Source organism: Microcaecilia unicolor, chromosome 3 (genome assembly GCF_901765095.1).
Source record: "Microcaecilia unicolor chromosome 3, aMicUni1.1, whole genome shotgun sequence".
Lineage (NCBI taxonomy): Eukaryota > Metazoa > Chordata > Amphibia > Gymnophiona > Siphonopidae > Microcaecilia > Microcaecilia unicolor.
Window position 1 is genome coordinate 516,753,131 of NC_044033.1, and position 21,522 is coordinate 516,774,652.

At 45.3% G+C, this 21,522-nt stretch overlaps 1 long non-coding RNA gene across 1 annotated transcript; it reads right to left on the reverse strand.

The window, feature by feature from the left end:
• Positions 1-1,539: 1,539 nt before the first annotated feature.
• LOC115465257 lies at positions 1,540-14,235 on the reverse strand. The gene is made up of 3 exons (XR_003941372.1): positions 14,225-14,235; positions 1,671-1,736; positions 1,540-1,562 (listed from the first exon to the last, which is right to left on the reverse strand). It is a non-coding gene; the product is annotated as an uncharacterized LOC115465257 (long non-coding RNA).
• Positions 14,236-21,522: the final 7,287 nt, after the last annotated feature.

Here is a 21,522-nt window from a genome sequence, read left to right on the forward strand (position 1 = left end):
CATCTCTGTTCGGCAGATAACCACGCCCCAGTTCCGCCTTCGCCACACCTCTGACACGCCCCCATCAACTTTGTCCGCATCCGCGACGGAGTGCAGTTGAAAACGTCCAAAATCGGCTTTCGATTATACCGCTTTAATCGTTTTTGTGAGATAAACGCCCATCTCCCGATTTAGGTCGGAACTTGGGCGTTTTTCTCGTTCGATTATAAGCTGGATAGTAACATAGTAGATGACGGCAGAAAAAGACCTGCATGGTCCATCCAGTGTGCCCAACAAGATAACTCATATGTGCTACTTTTTGTGTATACCCTACTTTAATTTGTACCTGTCCTCTTCAGGGCACAGACCGTATAAGTCTGCCCAGCACTATCCCCGCCTTCCAACCACCAGCCCCGCCTCCCACCACCGGCTCTGGCACAGACCGTATAAGTCTGCCCAGCACCATCCCCGCCTCCCAACCACCAGCCCCGCCTCCCACCACCTGCTCTGGCACAGACCGTATAAGTCTGCCCAGCACTATCCCCGCCCCCAACCACCAGCCCCGCCTCCCACCCCCGGCTCTGGCACAGACCGTATAAGTCTGCCCAGCACCATCCCCACCTACCAACCACCAGCTCCGCCTCCCACCACCGGCTCTGGCACAGACCGTATAAGTCTGCCCAGCACTATCCCCGCCTCCCAACCACCAGCCCCGCCTCCCACCACCTGCTCTGGCACAGCCCGTATAAGTCTGCCCAGCACTATCCCCGCCCCCAACCACCAGCCCCGCCTCCCACCCCCGGCTCTGGCACAGACCGTATAAGTCTGCCCAGCACCATCCCCACCTCCCAACCACCAGCTCCGCCTCCCACCACCGGCTCTGGCACAGACCGTATAAGTCTGCCCAGCACTATCCCCGCCTCCCAACCACCAGTCCCGCCTCCCACCACCAGCTCTGGCACAGACCGTATAAGTCTGCCCAGCACTATCCCCGCCTCCCACTACTGGCTCTTGCCACCCAATCTTGGCTAAGCTCCTGAGGATCCATTCCTTCTGAACAGGATTCCAAACATATATGGAACACTCAAAAAAAGGAATTCTACACTCCCAAATATATATTATCACAGCAATTCAAATGAAGGGAAACAAAAGGAGAATTCGGTACAGTCTGTTCCCACAGCCGAGCCAGTTTTTTAGCGAGTCCAGCCGTAACAATGGCTCAATATCACGCTCTGTACATCACTTGTGCTCCTTATTCTGAAACCCTTCAAAACTTTATTTCTTGATATAAAATGTAAAAATGTTTAGATATTCAAAAACGAGCTTGAAAAACTTTAGTGGAAGTCTCTGTAACCCTCTCTAAAGGAACCCTTTAAGCTACTTCAAGCAAAAATGTGTTAAAATAAGTTAAACAACCAGAGAAGGTGATCTCTCCACAGGAGAAATGAAGAACACCAGGTACACACAGTGGATCCAAAAAAGAGTCCTCTCTCATGTAATGTCTTCCCAAACAATGTCTTTATTAAAATCAATAAAAGCCAGACACGAATCGTGTTTCGGCCACACCGGCCTGCATCAGGGGTCTATAAATAAACAAATATATTGACATAAATAACTAAACCTAATACAACAAATTTAAAACCAAAAAAAAGGATGAATATAATAAGTATAATGATACTGTAAAAACATACTTATCTGCTTTGGTTGGAACAGATGAAACAGCTGAATTACAATGAAATTGTAAAGAACAAGGATGTCTAAAAATAAGAAATACAAAACCAATATGAGTTTAAATCAATGAATTTCAAAAAAAAAACTTCCATCAAACCATAGGTTGAAGTGTCACACATAGATTTTAAAATAATACACATATATTTGATACATATCCAAAAGGCACATAACATATTTCCATGGAACCATAAACAAGAAATAAGATGAACTAGGCATGCTTCCACATGGATAGATACCAATACACAGACATCATAATCAAATGTGAAAAATGTATAAAGGAATGCCAAGTATCAATATCAAAGTAAAAGTGAAATAAAAATAATCAATATTGTGTAATCCCTTCTTTTCCAGAAGGTATGTAATATCCAAAAAATACATGGAACGGAGTATATAAAATAACGCTGATAATACTATCTGAGTGAGCTAAATATGTATGTAACGTCAAAAAAAGAAAAAACTCATAAAACGAAGTATATAAAATGACGCGAGTCATAAAATCTGAGTAAGCTAAATATGTGTGCGAAGTCTAAAAAGAAAATGAATCCAAAGTTGCGGCACAACCACTTTCGTTAAATGAAGCACATTCTTTAAACAGATGAGAAAACCACTTGAAAAAATGGCACACAAAATGGCCAAACTTCTTATTCGCGCCAAAACCGGAAGCTTATATCTAAAGGAATACGCTTGATTTTAAAGCTAACCACATAAGGCGCTAAACAAAAATGTTAAAATATAAATAAAACCTAGATAAAAAACAAGATAAAAAACATTTTGCCAATCTCCTGAAATGAGTATTCACTCTCCCTTAATTAAAAACTGCCCGAATGGCATACTGATAAGTTAAACAAGGTTTTAGTTGGGGGATCGGGGGGGAGAAATGATTGCAGGAAGGATCGGATGGAGGAAATGATGTTGGGGAGGGTGTTGGGCGGGCTTTGGTGGGGGGGATCGCTTTTGGTGTGGTGATCAGGGAATGAACTGGTATTGCGGGATCAGGGGGGTATATGGAGAAGAGGAGCAGCGTTTTTTTTTTTTAAAAAAAAAAGCTACTTGTGCCCAAAGTTTGCTATGGAATTTGGCTGTAAGCGCTGTTCTGTAACTGGCAGGCAACTTGGAGATTAGCGCTCTGCGTGGATTTTTTTCAGCGCCGTTTACTGAATCTAGTCCTTAGTGCTGTTTAAAAGGTTCATTGCCGTGGACTGAAAGAAATTTGACTGTCATGTATTGACAGGGTGACACCGAGGAGCCGTTGCACGCTGCAATTTCACTGGAATACGATTTGAATTAAACTTGTGCTGTTTTTTTTCTACTATGGTGTGGTTCACTTATGTCTTTTTATACCGTACTAGTAAAAAAAAAAAACGTTTCTCATTGAAATGAAACGGGCGCTAGCAAGGTAATGACCTTCTGCCATTAATGTTTTTAAGGGCTCCCCACTTGCCTCCTCCTTTGATGTCTGTACCTTGGAGTTCATTTACAGAGAGTGGAAGAGAGAGATACACGTGGAGGGGCATAATCGAACGGCGCCGGCCATCTATATGACCGGCGCTGCAAAGAGCGGTCCCGAACCGTATTATTGAAAAAGATGGCCGGCCATCTTTTGTTTCGATAATACGGCTGGGGCCGGCCAAATGTCAGAGATGGCCAGCATTGGTTTTCGCCGATAATGGAAACCGATGCCGGCCATCTCAAACCCGGCCAAATCCAAGGCATTTGGTCGTGGTAGGGGCCAGCATTTGTAGTGCACTCTCCGTACCTCGGAGTTCAACTTTCTTGAAAGTGAGAGTCCTGTCAGGCGGTTTGTGTGCTTCCCGCCACTGTGGTCCTCTGTTCTCTGGTCGTGGCGTTACTATGCAGCCTTCCCTTCCCTCCGAGGGTGGGGCAGTGAGAGCGAGTGCGATTGCCTGTGGTTGATCCCTTCTCCTTCTGACGTCGCGTTACCATGCAGCCTTCCCTGCCTTCGGAGAACGGGGCACTGACAGCGATTACGATTGCCTGTGGCTGGTCCTTTCTCCTGACGTCACGTTTGTTTCCCTGGCAACTATACAGAGTTCCCTCGAGGGCGGGGCGATTACGAACCCTACGAACACTACACGGCTTCACTGCCACGCTGCCACGGAGTCAGCTTCAGAACGTTGGAGGTGCGAATTATTATATTAGAATATTGGGATATAGCACACACCTTTTATCAAGCTTTTGGCTGTGAAGGTTATAACATAGCCCCCTGACACAGCCCTGGTGGGCGAAACACAGCCTGTGTCGGGCAACATTCTACTTTGCAATTTTTACTATTAAAGTTTGTCTATATCTACTACTGATCTGCTTCCTCTTTTTTTTCCACTTTGGCCTTGCTCTTTCTTGAGTTACTTGACTTGCCCATGATCACGAGGAGCAGCAGGAGGATTTGAACAGGGTTTGCTCTGGTTCTCAGCCAGTGCTTTAACCACTAGGCTACTCCAAGGAGCTGGTAATCTAATGCATTTAAAATAACGCGAGGGGAAGGGGGAACAAATGTCCTTCTTTCATTTATTTATTTTTGCATATATAAGGGTGAGTAGAGGGGAGGGGTGGGAGGGGGAGGGGTTGTTTAAATAAAGTGGTCATGGCAGTTAACCAAAAGTGTTTTTTGTATAAACACTCAAGCCTGCACTGATACTATTAGGTCATGTCATAGTCGGAGTAAAGCGTTGACTGGCATTCAGCAGTAGAACAACAACAACAAGAGCGGCACTCTTCAGATTGGGGGGAGGGGGCTATCAGAACATAGGCCCTAGGGCTTCTCCAAGGAGGGGGGGCGTATACAGCTCTTGTATCCAATTCTGGTTAGAGGTCTTTGACTAGGTATTTAACAAGGGGTAGGGGATGGGGGTAGGGGGGGCAATTTGTAAAAGTCTGATGACCGTTGGCATATACTTTTCTTGTTATGTAGGTTCTACTGTTGGAATTTTATATGGCAGAGTGTAACTGGATTTGTTGGCATATAAAAAAGTTGGGAAATAGAGGGTGGGTAGGAGGGAGGGAGCAGGATACGTAGGGGGAAGAAAGTGGAAAATGTTGATGACACGTTTACTGGTTGTATTGCTCTAGTAGTACCGTTAAGAGTGTGTTAGGTTACATCAGTTATGCGAACGTAATGATGTATTTCTTGATGTGCCATCAATAAAAATGTTGAAAATTAAAAAAAATAAAATAACGCAATGCTTAAAAAAAAAAAAAAAAGTGCACTGACCAAAACAAACAACCAGAGCACACCATGGCGGTAACATGACAGTTTTCTGTATAAAGCAATCTTGTTTTCCTTCTCCTTTCCTGTCAGCATAATGAACCAAAAACCTTGTTCAGGTCCTGGGACATTCTGGCTCCCAACACATGGGGTGACAAAAACTGGGTTCAATGCCCAGGTTAGGTCCCCACTCCCTTAGGATGAGCAGAATGCCACAATTATTTCTGGTTTAGAGCTGTTGTGTGTGTGTGTGTGTGCGCTTTACGGAGGACTGGAGTGTACAAAAAAAATCAGCATTAAATTGGGATGTAAACTGCTGTACTAATCTTAGCACAATTAGTATGTAAATGTATGCTAATGTGCTGCGTACAGTATTAGAGATCAGCACAGCTTACTTCTCCAAGAAGGATGAAACTTTGCTCCAAAGGTGAAGGAATCAAGGGGAAGATAATCAATCTTCACCAGATCCCTAAGTTGGGGATCTCTAGATATAGACTCCCTAGATTAGGCAAATAAAGGGCCCAGGGCATCTCTGGCCTGACACCTAAAGTAAGGTCACCTCCAAAAATGTAGATCCTCTTGTAAAATCAATCCGTCTCTCCATATCCTGTGGGAGCAGCAATTTTAAAATGCTGCACGTGGGGACAAAACATGTAGCTCTACCCCACATGTAGCATAGTAACATAGCAGATGACGGCAGAAAAAGACCTGCATGGTCCATCCAGTCTGCCCAAAAAGATAAACTCATATGTGCTACTTTTTGTGTATACCTTACTTTGATTTGTACCTGTCCTTTTCAGGGCACAGACCGTGTAAGTCTGCCCAGCACTATCCCCACCTCCCAACCACCAGCCCCGCCTCCTGCCACCGGCTCTGCCACCCAATCTCGGCTAAGCTCCTTAGGATCCATTCCTTCTGAACAGGATTCCTTTATGTTTATCCCACGCGTGCTTGAATTCCGTTACCGTTTTCATTTCCACCATCTCCCGCGGAGGGCATTCCAAGCATCCACTACTCTCTCCGTGAAAAAATACTTCCTGACATTTTTCATTGGAGTAGCTTTTTAAAAATGCTGCTCTTCTCCACACACACCCTGAACCTGCCGTATCAGTTCATTCCCTGATCACCATACCAAAAGTGATCTCCCCAATGCCCACCCAACACCCTCCCCCGACATCAGTTCCTTCTTCCGATCCTCCCTGCCATCATTTCCCCCCACCTAATCCCCCAACATCATCCTGTAGTAATATACAATTAATAAGCTGCCAGCTTTTGCCATCTCCATCTCATACAGTTTTGGAGTCGTAGACTGGCCTCTTACAGAGCTTGAAAAACTGGTTGTACTAGTAAGAAAACTCCTCCATGCCCACAAGGTCATTATAAGAATCAATATATACCAAGACTGTGCATTCCCGAGCCAAAAGAGGAATAGGCCTGATAGAAAAATATACCTATCAAACTACTATCATAGACCTTCAAGCTTACTTAACAGCATCATCGAATCCAAATATGTAAAAGGTGTTGATATATGAAATGTCCAGAATGTGTTCTCCATTATTAAACTGAGCATGCATTCCAATGAGTAGAAGGAACGAGTGAGAATCCACTGGTATACATAGGGAAAGAAGCAACAGAATTTGCAAAGGAAAAGAAAAAAAAAACTGTTAAAAAAATTAGATCAGCCAATGAGGAAAAACAAGAGGAAAATACAAAGAATTACTCTAGGAACCATTTGTTAATCAAAATTGGGCACATGAAAGAAGAGGTGAATTGAAACTTAAGGATGAGCAATTGATAGCTGCAGTCCAGGACAGTGGATTTCAGATGAGATGGTTCAGAGCAAAGAGAGAAAAACCTGCTGCAGAAGACATTTGTAGATTTTGGAACAAAGAACTGGAAATGGTCACTCATCTGCACAGTTCAGATGGCAGGAAATTTTGTATGTGTATGTGTGCTGCTTAGAAAAACATTGGGTATTATTAGGAAAGGTATGGAAAACAGGTGTGAGGATGTTATAATGCCGTTGTATCACTCCATGGTGTGACCGCACCTTGAGTATTGTGTTCAATTCTGGTCCCCGCATCTCAAGAAAGATATAGTAGAATTGGAAAAGGTGCAGTGAAGGGCGACTAAAATGATAGCAGGGATGGGACGACTTCCCTATGAGGAAAGACTAAGGAAGTTAGGGCTTTTCAGCTTGGAGAAGAGACGGCTGAGGGGAGACATGATAGAGGTACATAAAATAATGAGTGGAGTGGAACAGGTGGATGTGAAGCGTCTGTTCACGCTTTCCAAAAATACTAGGACTAGGGGGCATGCGATAAAACTACAGTGTAGTAAATTTAAAACAAATCGTAGAAACTTTTTCTTCACCCAACGCGTAATTAAACTCTGGAATTCGTTGCCAGAGAAAGTGGTGAAGGCGGTTAGCTTAGCAGAGTTTAAAAATGGGTTGGACGGTTTCCTAAAGGACAAGTCCATAAACCGCTACTAAATGGACATGGGAAAAATCCACAATTCCAGGAATAACATGTATAGAAATGTTTGTACGATTTGGAAGCTCGCCAGGTGTCCTTGGCCTGGATTGGCCGCTGTCGTGGACAGGATGCTGGGCTCGATGGACCCTTGGTCTTTTCCCAGTGTGGCATTACTTATGTACTTATGTCTTTAAAATGAGTTTCAAAAATAGTAATTTGGATGTGTCGGCATAAAAAAACAAATCCATCTGCCACTTTGTGTCGTTTTTTGGACTTTTTTTTTCTGTTTTGAAAATGAGCCCCACAGTCTTATCTAGCCCTTTTTCAAACCTGATATGTATTTTCACCAATTTTTTTTTCTGCAAGTCAAATTTGGTCCCCTTCTGTTAAACTCTTTCAGAGCGTTATGTTTCTCTAGGATGACAAATATCTTCAACCCTTTATAGATACAGTAAGTCTTTCCCACATTGGTTAGGTTAGAAAGAACAGAAAAAAGAGTACCTCATTAGCTTGATTATAAAATCAGATTTTGGAGGAAACTGTGCATCCAAAGCCTACCCCAGCTTATAAAATTAAACCAACTGGAGAAACCAGTTCTACAGCCCATAGTCACCAAAATGTGACCCCCCCCCCCCCCCACCACCACCACCACGTTGGGCTCTGGCCCCCATACACCTTAAGGTCAGAATTCGAGGAGTCCATTCATATAATAATGCTACTCCACATCTCATGCTCTTCCACGTGCTAAAGGAAACATGCAAAATAGCCGTGACACGATTGTGATGCAAACCCTCCCCTGTACATGTTTCCATACTGCTGATGACAGATGTCTTTAATTGTATAAGTGAAAATCTACACTTTTCTTTGCATTAGTCACTTTTCAGAGAATCGAAAACAAAACCCTGAAATTTTTATTTTCATTAGTTATGTTGAAATACACCGAATGGCACCTGGGTCTCAGTGACACTCGAGCATTGTTTCTTTGCCTGGAAAGAAAAAAAAAAAGCATTCATCGATGTCGGCCTAGAGATATGAGAAGTAATCTATTGTCCAACCTATTTCCCACTCTACCCTATCATCTTCATAATTGCCTGTACAACAATCTACCCTGTCTTATCCAAAATAACAGTGACGTTCCACTGTTGCTAAAATAAGGATGGAATAATTCATTCTTCTAGTTTATTTGGCTTAATTTAGCTTCTTTTCATGCTTAATGAGGTCTGTTGCTTGCCGATTGACTAGCGAGAGCCCAGCAGTGGTGATATTTGGAGTCCACAGAGGAATGTCATCGGACAGGTGTTATGCTGCAGTGTGCTGAATTCTAGCCTCCTACTGCTTCCGTTTAAATATCCTCAGGGGTATCGGACCATCTATAATTATACTGCTGTCAGAAAATTGAATGTCAGACTTCTGGTAAGGCGAGGAATTAAATAATATTATGGTGTGAGATCTCTGTTCTAAGCTTACTTTCTCCAAATGCATTACAGGCAGCTGATTAAAACGCCTCGCCGGACACCTAAGGCACTTTTGGAATAAATCGCTGGTGTAATGCGTAATCAATAGAAGCAGCACTAGAAATGCATAATTCATAAGCGGCGGTGGGCCAGTGCCACGAGCACTCATCTGATAAAGAGAGATATATTAAAACAGAAATCAAATCCCCCCCATCCCTCTGTGGATTTCAAATGATCATGATCTAGAAATGATCCAGAGTAAGTGATCACTGCACATTCCATTTCTGGAGCGCAAGGGTGGGCTGGATCATTTCAGGTTCTGATTCATTAAGGGGGTGACCTCTAGTGGTGGTTCTGCGGTATTTCAGTCTCCCAGCAGTACTGAGCAGGGTCACTCTGACCCATTCTGCCATTCACGACATCTTGTAGTAGATGATTTTGGACGATGTAACTGTGTACCTGCTAGGAGGGAGTGATGATCGAAGAAGGACTAGAGACAGACAGGGCAGTCTGGAAAGGGCAAAGTACATAAGAATAGCCATACTGAGTCAGACCAATGGTCCATCTAGACCTGCTTCCAGCAGTGACCAATCCAAGTCACAAGTACCTGGCAGAAACCCAATTAGTAGCACCATTCCATGCTATCAATCCCAAGGACAGCAGTGGTTTCCCCCATGGCCATCTCAATAACAGACTATGGACTTTTCCTCCAGGAACTTGTCCAAACCTTTTTTAAACCCAGAGAGGTTAACCGCCATTATTACCACATCCTCCGGCAATGGGTTCCAGAGGTTAACAATTTTGGGGCTTGTTTTAAAAGTATTTCCTTGCAATTTCATTGAGTGTCCCCTGGTCTTTGTACTTTCTGAATGAGTGAAAAATCAGTTCACCGCCACCTGCTCCACACCACTCAGGATTTTGTAGACTTCAATCATATCTCCCCTCGGCCACCTGGTTTCCAAGCTGAAGAGCACTAACTTCCTTATCCTTTCCTCATATGGGAGCAGTTCCATCCCCTCTGTCGTTTTGGTTGCTCTTTATTGAACCTTTTCTAATTCCGCTACATCTTTTTTGAGTTACGGCAACCAGGATTAAACACCATGGAGCGATACAAATGCATTATAATATTATTGGTCTTATTTTGCATCCCTTTTGTAATAATTCCTAGTATCCTGTTTGCTTTTTTGGCTGCCGCCACACACTGGACAGAAGATATCAGCGTATTGTCTGCGATGACATCTAGGTCTTTTTCTTGAGCGCTGAATTCTAAAGTGGAACCTAGCATCAGATAACTATGATTCGAATTATTCTTCCCAAGTGCGCACTCTTGAAGAAGAGAATACCCTCTTTCACATGGTGGGATGGATTCTATAAACTGTGCTCAAAAATTGGCATCAGAAGAGATCACTGCTAAGCGTAAATCTTTATAGAACAGTGCAAAGTGCTAATTCCCACGCCTTAACTTTAAGCCCCAGACTCAAGCCTGCTGAAACCAGGTGTAAATGCTGGTACCCAAGTTGGGCGTGCTGACCCAATATTCCATTACTACATGCACAATTTTTTGGAAATCCCCTGACATTCCCGTGGCCACTATCCAGCTTATTTTCGAAGGAGATCGCCGGCCATCTTCCGACACAAATCGGGAGATGGCCGGCGATCTCCTGAACCCGGCCAAATCGGTATAATCGAAAGCCGATTTTGGCCGGCGCCAACTGCTTTCCGTCGCGGAGCTGCCCAAACTTCAAGGGGGTGTGTCGGTAGGGTAGCGAAGGCGGGACAGGGGCGGGATGGGGGCGTACTCATGAGATGGCCAGCTTCGCCCGATAATGGAAAAAAGAAAGCAGGCCTTGACTTGCATTTCGCCGGCTTCACTCGGTCCCTTTTTTTTCAGAACCAAGCTTCAAAAAGGTGCCCCAACTGACCAAATGACCACCGGAGGGAATCGGGGATGACCTCCCCTTACTCCACCAGTGGTCACCAACCCCCTCCCACCCCCAAAAAATATATATTTTTTTTCCCAGTCTCTGTGTCAGCCTCAAATGTCATCCCCAGCTCCCTGACAGCAGTATGCAGGTCCCTGGAGCAGTATTTAGTGGGTGCAGTACACTTCAGGCAGGTGGACCCAGGCCCATCCCCCCCACCTGTTACACTTGTGGTAGTAAATGTTAAGCCCTCCAACCCCCCCACCCCCAAAAACCCACTGTACCCACATGTAGGTGTCCCCCTTCATCCCTAAGGGCTATGGTAGTGGTGTACAGTTGTGTGGAGTGGGTTTTGGTGGGGATTTGGGGGGCTTAGCACCCAAGGTAAGGGAGCTATGCACCTGGGAGCTATTTTTGAAGTTCACTGCAGTGCCCCCTAGGGTGCCCGGTTGGTGTCCTGGCATGTCAGGGGGACCAGTGCACTACAAATGCTGGCCCCTCCCACAACCAAATGCCTTGGATTTGGCCGGGTTTGAGATCGCCGGCATTAGTTTCCATTATCTGCGAAAACCAGTGCCGGCCATCTTTGACATTTGGCCGGCCCGAACCATATTATCGAAACAAAAGATGGCCGGCCATCTTTTTCAATAATACGGTTCGGGACTGCTCTTTGCGGCGCCAACCAAACAGATGGCCGGCCATCTATTTGGCTGGCGCCGTTCAATTATGCCCCGCTATAGGAGTTAGGTGCACTGGCTTATAGAATAGCATGCAGCCAGATGAGTGCACTAATTCTAATGGGTGCCAATTAGCTTCAATTATTGGTTGTTAGCATCAAATATTCATGGTTAACAGTTCGTTATCCAATTAATTTGCGCATGCATCTCCCGGTACTTCAGCAACAAGAGGCTAAGTTGCTATAAAACATTTTTTGGCGTTCATAGATTGATTTTAGTGCATTAAAAAATGTTTTTAAAATATTTTGAGGAGGTTTTTGGTCAATGATGATTAATCACCCGGTGAGTGCTATGAAGAAGGAAGCACTCGGGTTGTTTGAGATCTTTTCCTCCTTTTTGTTATTTTTTATCAAGAATTTGTATATTTGGAAGTGTTTATCCTTCACAACGTGCTATTCAATTAGGGCTGGGCAACGGTTAAAACTTTTAATCAAAATTCATGGTGGAATTACAGTTTTTAATGATATGATTAGTCGCACCTCTGGACTGGATGGCTTAGAACTGGTAAATTACCGCTGCATGGAATTTTTTTTTTTAAACCTGCTGAATATAATGAAAAGTTGCATGCACACACTTCCTTCCCACAGTACATTGCTCCCCCTCTCATCCGTACAGGTATCTACCATGATCTTTTCCTGCCGCATCCTTCTCCCCTTCTGCTGCTAAACCAGTTACCCCTGTCACACATACACCCATTTTTCTCCTCTCTTACTGCTGACGAGGGGCGTAGCCAGACCTCGGCGGGAGGGGGGCCCAGAGCCCGAGGTGGGGGGGCACTGTTTAGACACCTCCCCCTGCCGCCAACCCCCCCCCCCCCGCCACTTTGGACCCCCCCCCCACCACCGCAACTTCAAGAAACCCCCTGTCACTGCAACCGCAACCCCCCCGCCCGCCACCACCCTCCCCCTGCCCCGCATCAGGTACAGTGGGGGAAATAAGTATTTGATCCCTTGCTGATTTTGTAAGTGTGCCCACTGACAAAGACATGAGCAGCCCATAATTGAAGGGTAGGTTATTGGTAACAGTGAGAGATAGCACACCACAAATTAAATCCGGAAAATCACATTGTGGAAAGTATATGAATTTATTTGCATTCTGCAGAGGGAAATAAGTATTTGATCCCTCTGGCAAACAAGACCTAATACTTGGTGGCAAAACCCTTGTTGGCAAGCACAGCGGTCAGACGTCTTCTGTAGTTGATGATGAGGTTTGCACACATGTCAGGAGGAATTTTGGTCCACTCCTCTTTGCAGATCATCTCTAAATCATTAAGAGTTCTGGGCTGTCGCTTGGCAACTCGCAGCTTCAGCTCCCTCCATAAGTTTTCAATGGGATTAAGGTCTGGTGACTGGCTAGGCCACTCCATGACCCTAATGTGCTTCTTCCTGAGCCACTCCTTTGTTGCCTTGGCTGTATGTTTTGGGTCATTGTCGTGCTGGAAGACCCAGCCACGACCCATTTTTAAGGCCCTGGCGGAGGGAAGGAGGTTGTCACTCAGAATTGTACGGTACATGGCCCCATCCATTCTCCCATTGATGCGGTGAAGTAGTCCTGTGCCCTTAGCAGAGAAACACCCCCAAAACATAACATTTCCACCTCCATGCTTGACAGTGGGGACGGTGTTCTTTGGGTCATAGGCAGCATTTCTCTTCCTACAAACACGGCGAGTTGAGTTCATGCCAAAGAGCTCAATTTTTGTCTCATCTGACCACAGCACCTTCTCCCAATCACTCTCGGCATCATCCAGGTGTTCACTGGCAAACTTCAGACGGGCCGTCACATGTGCCTTCCGGAGCAGGGGGACCTTGCGGGCACTGCAGGATTGCAATCCGTTATGTCGTAATGTGTTACCAATGGTTTTCGTGGTGACAGTGGTCCCAGCTGCCTTGAGATCATTGACAAGTTCCCCCCTTGTAGTTGTAGGCTGATTTCTAACCTTCCTCATGATCAAGGATACCCCACGAGGTGAGATTTTGCGTGGAGCCCCAGATCTTTGTCGATTGACAGTCATTTTGTACTTCTTCCATTTTCTTACTATGGCACCAACAGTTGTCTCCTTCTCGCCCAGCGTCTTACTGATGGTTTTGTAGCCCATTCCAGCCTTGTGCAGGTGTATGATCTTGTCCCTGACATCCTTAGACAGCTCCTTGCTCTTGGCCATTTTGTAGAGGTTAGAGTCTGACTGATTCACTGAGTCTGTGGACAGGTGTCTTTCATACAGGTGACCATTGCCGACAGCTGTCTGTCATGCAGGTAACGAGTTGATTTGGAGCATCTACCTGGTCTGTAGGGGCCAGATCTCTTACTGGTTGGTGGGGGATCAAATACTTATTTCCCTCTGCAGAATGCAAATAAATTCATATACTTTCCACAATGTGATTTTCCGGATTTAATTTGTGATGTGCTATCTCTCACTGTTACCAATAACCTACCCTTCAATTATGGGCTGCTCATGTCTTTGTCAGTGGGCACACTTACAAAATCAGCAAGGGATCAAATACTTATTTCCCCCACTGTACCTTGTTTGCTGGCGGGGGTCCCCAATCCCCGCCAGCCAAAGAGTCTTCTTCAGCGCCAGTCGACTCCGGCGCCTTCGTTGTGTGATCATCCGTTTCTGACGCCTTACGTCCTGCACGGGGCTACATGCACGGTGCAGGACGTAAGGCATCAGAAACAGATGCCAAGTGCTCGTCAGGGACACCCTTCTTTTTTCCATTATCGGCTGAGGATACCCATGGTATGCAGTACATATGTTCCACAATATGATGGCACTTTGCAGTTGGGCATTCACACAGGTTTAGCTTGGGCAGAATCTGGGTAGAGCAGACACTTAAATGTATGAATAGCCATACCAGATCAGATCAATGGTCCATCTAGCCCAGTATCCTATTTCCAACAGTGGCCAATCCAGGTCAAAAGTACCTGGCAGAAACCCAAATAGTAGCAACATTCCATGTAGAATCTCAAATAAGCAACATTCCATGCAGAACCCCAAAGAATAGTAAGATTCTGGAATCCTAAAGAGCAACAAGATTCCAGAACCCCAAAGAGTAGCAACATTCCATGCTACCAATCCCAGGGCAAGCAGTGGCTTCCCCATGTCCATCTCAATAACAGACTATGGACTTTTTCCTCCAGGAACTTGTCGAAACCTTTTTTAAACCCAGATACACCAACCGCTGTTGTTACTACGTCTTCCGGCAAAGAGTTCCAGAGCTTAACTATTCTTTGAGTGAAAAAAATATTTGCTCTTATTTGTTTTAAAAGTATTTCCGTGTAACTTCATTGAGTGTCCCCTAGTCTTTGTACTTTTTTAAGAGTATAAAATCGATTCATTTCTACTTGTTTTACACCGCTCACCACTTTTACAATATACACATATTCTTGTTGCAACTCTATTGCTGGTGGAAATATCTACATCTGTTAAGTAGGCTCATCCCTTCCAAAATTGCCCTCCATATTATTATTATTTATTGCATTTGTATCCCACATTATCCCACCTCTTTGCAGGCTCAATGTGGCTTACAATTCATTGTGGATATTGGAAATAGAAAATATACATTTGGTTTATAGAGAGTTTGGGTTACATGGTGGTGAAGTACATGGTTGTATTACAGCAAAAGACGTTATGAGACATCCCTATCTATATTAGAGATTGTGCAGATACACGTGTTGAGCTTAGTGATATATCTTTTAGAAGAGATAGGTTTTCAGTAGTTTGCAGAAATTGGCCAGTTCATGGACCGTTTTCAGGTTGCGCGGTAGGGCGTTCCATAGCTGCGTGCCCATATAGGAGAAGGTAGACGCATGCAACAATTTGTATTTCAAACCTTTACAATTGGGAGGATGAAGATTGAGGAATGTGTGAGAAGATTTTATTGTGTTCCTGTGAGGTAGGTCTATTAGGTCTGACATGTAGGCTGGGGCTTCTCCATGGATAATCTCGTGGACTAGGGCATAGAATCCATCAACCATTAGAAATCACAGGAACATATAGTAGATGACGGCAGATAAAGACCTGTACGGTCCATCCAGTCTGTCCAACAAGATACAGGCCTTAGCAACAAGATTTTCTCCTGAACAATCCGTATCTAGCACCAGTTTTCCCAGAGAGCAAAATGGTAGGTGCATTCTTCTGGAAATGATGCAAAATGAATGGTTTTATTTAATGAAACAAATGTTAAATTAATGGGCCATGATCACTTGATATGCTTCGATGATTTTAGGGTGAGTTTCTAAAATACAGTAATAGGTGGTATTATTTGCAAATAATTTCAAAGGGTGGCAATTCTAATTTTTGCATAATTGGTTTCTTACTGTACAAATATTTGTCATCCACAGACAGCAGCAGTAATCAGAGAAGCTAATGAGAAGGAACAGCACTAATAATGGGGTTATTGTTGCTTTTGCTTGTCCTCTTGCTATTGATAAATTTGGCATTCTTTTGATATCATCTGCAGTCAGTTCTCCTATCCTCCATCTGGACGCCGCATCTCAGAAAAGATATAGTGGAATTAGAAAAGGTGCAGAGAAGGGCGACGGAAACGATAAAGGGGATGGGACGACTTCCCTATGAGGAAAGGCTAAAGCGGCGAGGGCTCTTCAGCTTGGAGAAAAGGCGGCTGAGGGGAGATATGATAGAGGTCTGTAAAATAATGAGTGGAGTGGAATGGGTAGATGTGAAGCGGGCATGCAATGAAGCTACAAAGTAGTAAATTTAAAACGAATCGAAGAAAAGGGTTCTTCACGCAACGTGTAATTAAACTCTGGAATTCGTTGCCAGAGAATGTGGTAAAGGCGGTTAGCTTAGCGAAGTTTTTAAAAAGTTTGGACGGCTTCCTAAAGGAAAAGTCCATAGACCGTTATTAAATGGACTTGGGGAAAATCCACTATTTCTGGGATAAGCAGTATAAAATGTTTTGTACATTTTGGGGATCTTGCCGGGTATTTGTGACCTGGATTGGCCACTGTTGGAAACAGGATGCTGGGCTCGATGGACCTTTGGTCTTTCCCAGTATGGCAATACTTATGTACTTATCCTGGCTCTTTATATGGCTAAAATGGTTATCCTCTAATTGCTTACTAGGCATGCAGGTGAAAGTATGTAACTTGTCACATACTTGGCCTCTTCTAAAAATATGTCATGCCTTAAAGTATGTACAGTGTAAGTAGATGTGCACTTCAAATAAAACGCACAAATTGCAACTTAAGGTTTGTGGCTGAACTGGCCCAGAGCTTTATTTTACATAACTTCCAATTCCACATAAACTTCAACTTATATCAGCCATCCTCAATTTGTTCATATCAATTATATGATACTAGTAAAAGAGGCCCGTTTCTGAGCAAATGAAACGGGCGCTAGCAAGGTTTTTGTCGTCAACACCCCCCCCCTCCCTCCCTGGCCAACCCCTTCATTGTTCTGCCATAGCTACGCCCCCAACGTCATGACGTTTGACGTGAGGGCGGGGCCCGGAGCGATTTCCCACCCCCCCCCCCCGCCTCCCTCCCTGCCAACCCCTTCGTTGTTCTGCCATTGCTCCGCTCTCGAGGGTTGGGCCCGGAGCGATTTTGGTGGCTTCACCACCACGAACCTTCGAACCTTTTTGAAGGAAGTCAGGGCTTGGCTTCACTGACGTCAGTGTCCTCAGAACGTTGAGGGTGAGTTTTATTATAGTAGATAATTATATCTGATAATCCTAACAAAAGGTCTAAACCCAACCCATGAAATTCTCCTACAGAAAGTACAGACCAATGAATACACAGCCAAAGATGGAGGGTGGGAGGGTCAACCATGACTCACTCCCAACTCTCCTCACACACAAAGTTTTCTTAGCCCGCCAAAATTCCTCACTTACTGAAAAGCCTACATCCCGCCAATTGGCTCACCTGTTAATCTAAATAGCCAATCAATTTCTCCATGTACCCTAGCTTTATTTATTTATTTTCCTGTCCTTTGTTCCTAATTATCCTTAACTCTCCTTCTCCCAAACTCCACCCAGAGCTGCTGCTCTTTCTACTTTAACCCTAAAACTTCCGACACGCTTTATAAACTCTGCCACGAAGCCGTTCTTATGACACCCTGTCATAATTCCAGGGTGTTCTTCCGTATTGAGATGAACTTAGGAAAATCCACTGCTTATTTCTAGGATAAGCAGCATAAAATCTGTTTTACTGTTCTGGGATCTCGTCAGGTACTTGTGACCTGGATTGGCCTCTTCTGGAAACAGGATACTGGGCTTGATGGATCTTTGTCCTGTCCCAGTATGGCAACGTTTATGTTCTTATGTGTTCACGGGGAGGAGTTTGGGCAGAGAAAGTGCAGCATTGAAGTTTACACACATATTTTTATAACATACTCAAATACGAGACTGCCGCTAGAGGTCATGTCAGCCATTTTGACTATGGAGCTCGTATAGACAGGAGCGACTAGGAAATTGCTCCTGCCCTGACTACAGCACCAGACCACTACCAAAGGTATAGTAGCCCTGGAGGTACCTACAGGTGGCTGGGAGGGAGGCACTAGTGATGGAGGTCTCAGGGAAAATGGAGGTGGGGCTGCTCTTGTGTGGGGAGGGGACCATAACTAACTTATCTAAACTTGCATCTTCCCAACTGTAAAGGAATCAAGTACAAAACATATTATGCATCCAAATTTCTCCGTTATGGGCAGCCAACTCTGGAACGCCTTACCAAGATGAATTTGAACAGTCAATGACCATTTACCCTTCCAGAAGCTGCTAAAAACGTACCTCTTCAAGCAAGCCTATACAAATGACTTGTCTTAAATTGGAGTCCTAATACGCTACCCGGATTTGACTATTTGACAGAACCTGAAATATGCTTCCCCATGTATCCTCTTGAATTAGCCCTCTTCCAACCTTCATTATTCATTCTTCCTTAATTAACAACACTTCCTAATACACACCTCTTCCCACTCCATACCTCTCCACCTTCCCCCTTACCCATTTTACTTATCCAATTTTATTGCCCACCTCTTTATTCACTATATTACAGTTGTTATCCATTATCTTGTAAACTGTTATATTATGTAAGTAGCATTGAACCTGCTAAGAAACGTTGCTGAGAGTGGTTTTTAAGCTGGTGACAGCCACAGGCTTTTAAATTAAGCTTGGAAATTCAATTCCAGGCCATGTCTGGTCTGCAGCATTGAATGTCCGGGTAAGTGAAGTCACCCTGAAGTTAACCGGTACCGACTGATATTCAGACCAGCCCTCGGTTAGCTCGGCCGATAAAGTTAGACCAGTCTTTTCGGTGTATTAACTTTATCCACTTACTTAACTGGATAGCAGACTAAGGGGCCCTTTTAGTAAGTCACGTAGGCTCCTACGAGCGCCGAACGCACGTTAAGTTGGAATTACCACCCAGCCACTGGCACGTGGGAGATAATTGGCATTTGAACGCGCACTGACCGTTACTGCTCGGTTAACGCGTGAGACCTTGCTGTTAAGTGAATGGGTGGCAGTAAGGTCTCAGACCCTAAAGTACATGCGCCAATTTTCATTTTGCAGCACGTTCTTTTTCGTGCCCCCCCCCCCCCCACCATTTTTTACAGGTGTGCTGAAAAATGGATCTGCACGCATCCAAAACATGCACCTACCCTAGCGCAGGCCACTTTTCAGTGCCACCTTAGTAAAAGGACCCCTAAGTATCGCCCCTAACCAGTTGAGTGCCAGATCTGCCCAAGCTCTGCCCCTTGACTAGGGGCGTAGCCAGACTTCAGTGAGAAGGGGGTCCAGAGCCCGAGGTGAGGGGGCACATTTTAGCCTCCCCGGCGCTGCTGACCCCCCTGCCATTGCTAACCCCCGCCACCAATTTTGACCCCCCCCCCCCGCCATTGCCAAACCCCCCTGCCGACGACTCGACGACCCCCCTCCCGCCGCCGCCTATCTTTGCTGGCGGGGAACCCCAACCCTCGCCAGCCGATCCGAGGTCCTCTTCTTCCCAATCCGCGCAAGGCTTCGTTCTAGTCTGACGTCCTGCACGTTGTATGTGCAGGACGTCAGACTCACAGAAACAGAATGAAGCCTTGCAGATCAGCCAGCAACGGATGTCAGACTCTCAGAAACAGAACGAAGCAAGACTAGAATGAAGCCTTGCGCGGGATTGGAAAGAAGAGGACCTCAGCTCGGCTGGCGGGAGTTGGGGTCCCATGCCAGCAAAGGTAGGCGGAGGCGGGGGGGGGGTCATCGTGTCATTGTCAGGGGGGTCCAGGGGCAAATGTATGGGGGCCCAGGCCCCCGTGGCCCCATACTGGCTACGCCCCTGCCCTGGACTGCCCTGGCATTAACCAGACAGTGCCTGGGGAATCACGGGCAATATTCAGCACCATTACACAAACATGTGCTGCTGAATATTAGCCAATGGTCAGCCCAGCGGGGTTTAACTCTTTCCCATATCAGGCCCATTAACTGTCATACTGGGTCAGACCAAAGGTCCATCAGACCCAGAATCTTATAGTGGCAAATCCAGGGTACAAGTATTTGGCAGGATCCCCCCCAAAAGTGCCTAGATTCAGTGCTACTTACCCCCTTAGATCATCAGTGACTTTCCTCAGGTGTAATTTGTTAATAGTTTGTGGACTTTTCTTCCAAGAACTCCCCCAGAGATCATCAGTGGCTTTCCTCAGGTGTAGTTTGTTAATAGTTTGTGGACTTTTCCTCCAAGAACTCCCCAAGAGATCATCAGTGGCTTTCCTCAGGTGTACTTTGTTAATAATAGTTTATGGACTTTTCCTCCAAGAACTCGTCCAACTTTTTAAACCCAACTCTGCTAATTGCTTTCACCAAATCCTCCAACAATGATTTCTACAGAATAATAATGTGTTGAGTAAAATATATATAGATATATTTTCAAAGGCTGCTTTTAAAAGTGCTTTAGGGACCCTTTTACTAAGCTGCATTAGATGCTACCACACCCCTAATGCAGCAAAAAAAAAATGGAGTACTGCAGGACGAGCTCAGGCATCCTGCAGTGACATTGAAATCTACACACACTAAGGAATCCTTTTACTAAGCAGCGGTAACTGCTAACGTATGCTGCATGCTAAAAGGTTCTACCTTGGAAAGTTCTCAGGCATCCCGCGATAGTTTGGGGATCAGCACACACCAATCCCACGCCTAAGAAATATTAAACATTTTTAGCGCGGGGGCATGTTTGTAGGCAGAGAGTAGGCGTGCCCTGCACTATTTGGCAAATCACTGCACACTACTGATTAGCTGTACTGCCCTGGTTTTACAGCCTGTTTTACTGACACAGACTACTCAGTAATTACTGTGGATTCTTTTGGATTCGTATTAGGAGAATGAGACTTTTATTAGAGGTTCTAAATGCACAATGATTAAGATATATACAATGATTAGCTATATATTTCAAAAGAAACAATACCTATAAACAATCATTACATTACTGGTCCCTACATCCAAGCAATGCTAGGAGTTTCTAGACCAGGAAAAGAAGCAATAATCCTATATAATAATTTGCACCTCCAACGTTCTACATCTGGATGCCTGGGTTCGTAACACAATTCCCATTGGTCCGCCCTCGCGTCGGAATGTGATGACGTCAGAAGGCGGATCAATGAGAGGGAAGAGAAACCAACACCAACCAGCCACAGAACGTTGGATGTGAGGATTCGATTGCCGGAGAATTGCTCCCTCCCTCCCCCCTGTCCTCCGAGTTCCAGGTCCCCCCTCTCCTCCCAGGCCCGCCCCCTCCCTCCCTCTCCTCCCCTCCTTCCATGCCCCCCTCTCCTCCGAGGTCCAGACCCCCGCGCCTCCCTCCCTTTCTCTCTCTCCCTTTCGAGTGGCAGCCCGACCTTCGTTGTCCGCCCTCTTCTCCCAGTCCTCCGCCTGCCCCTTGCCTTCCTGTGTGCCGGCCTGAATTGAAAAGTTCTTACCTCGGGGGTCCGCCGGCAGTAGTAAAAGGCGAGCAGGCACGGCGCTTCAGCCTGTCTTCCCTTCTGCCTCAGCTCTGCCTCTG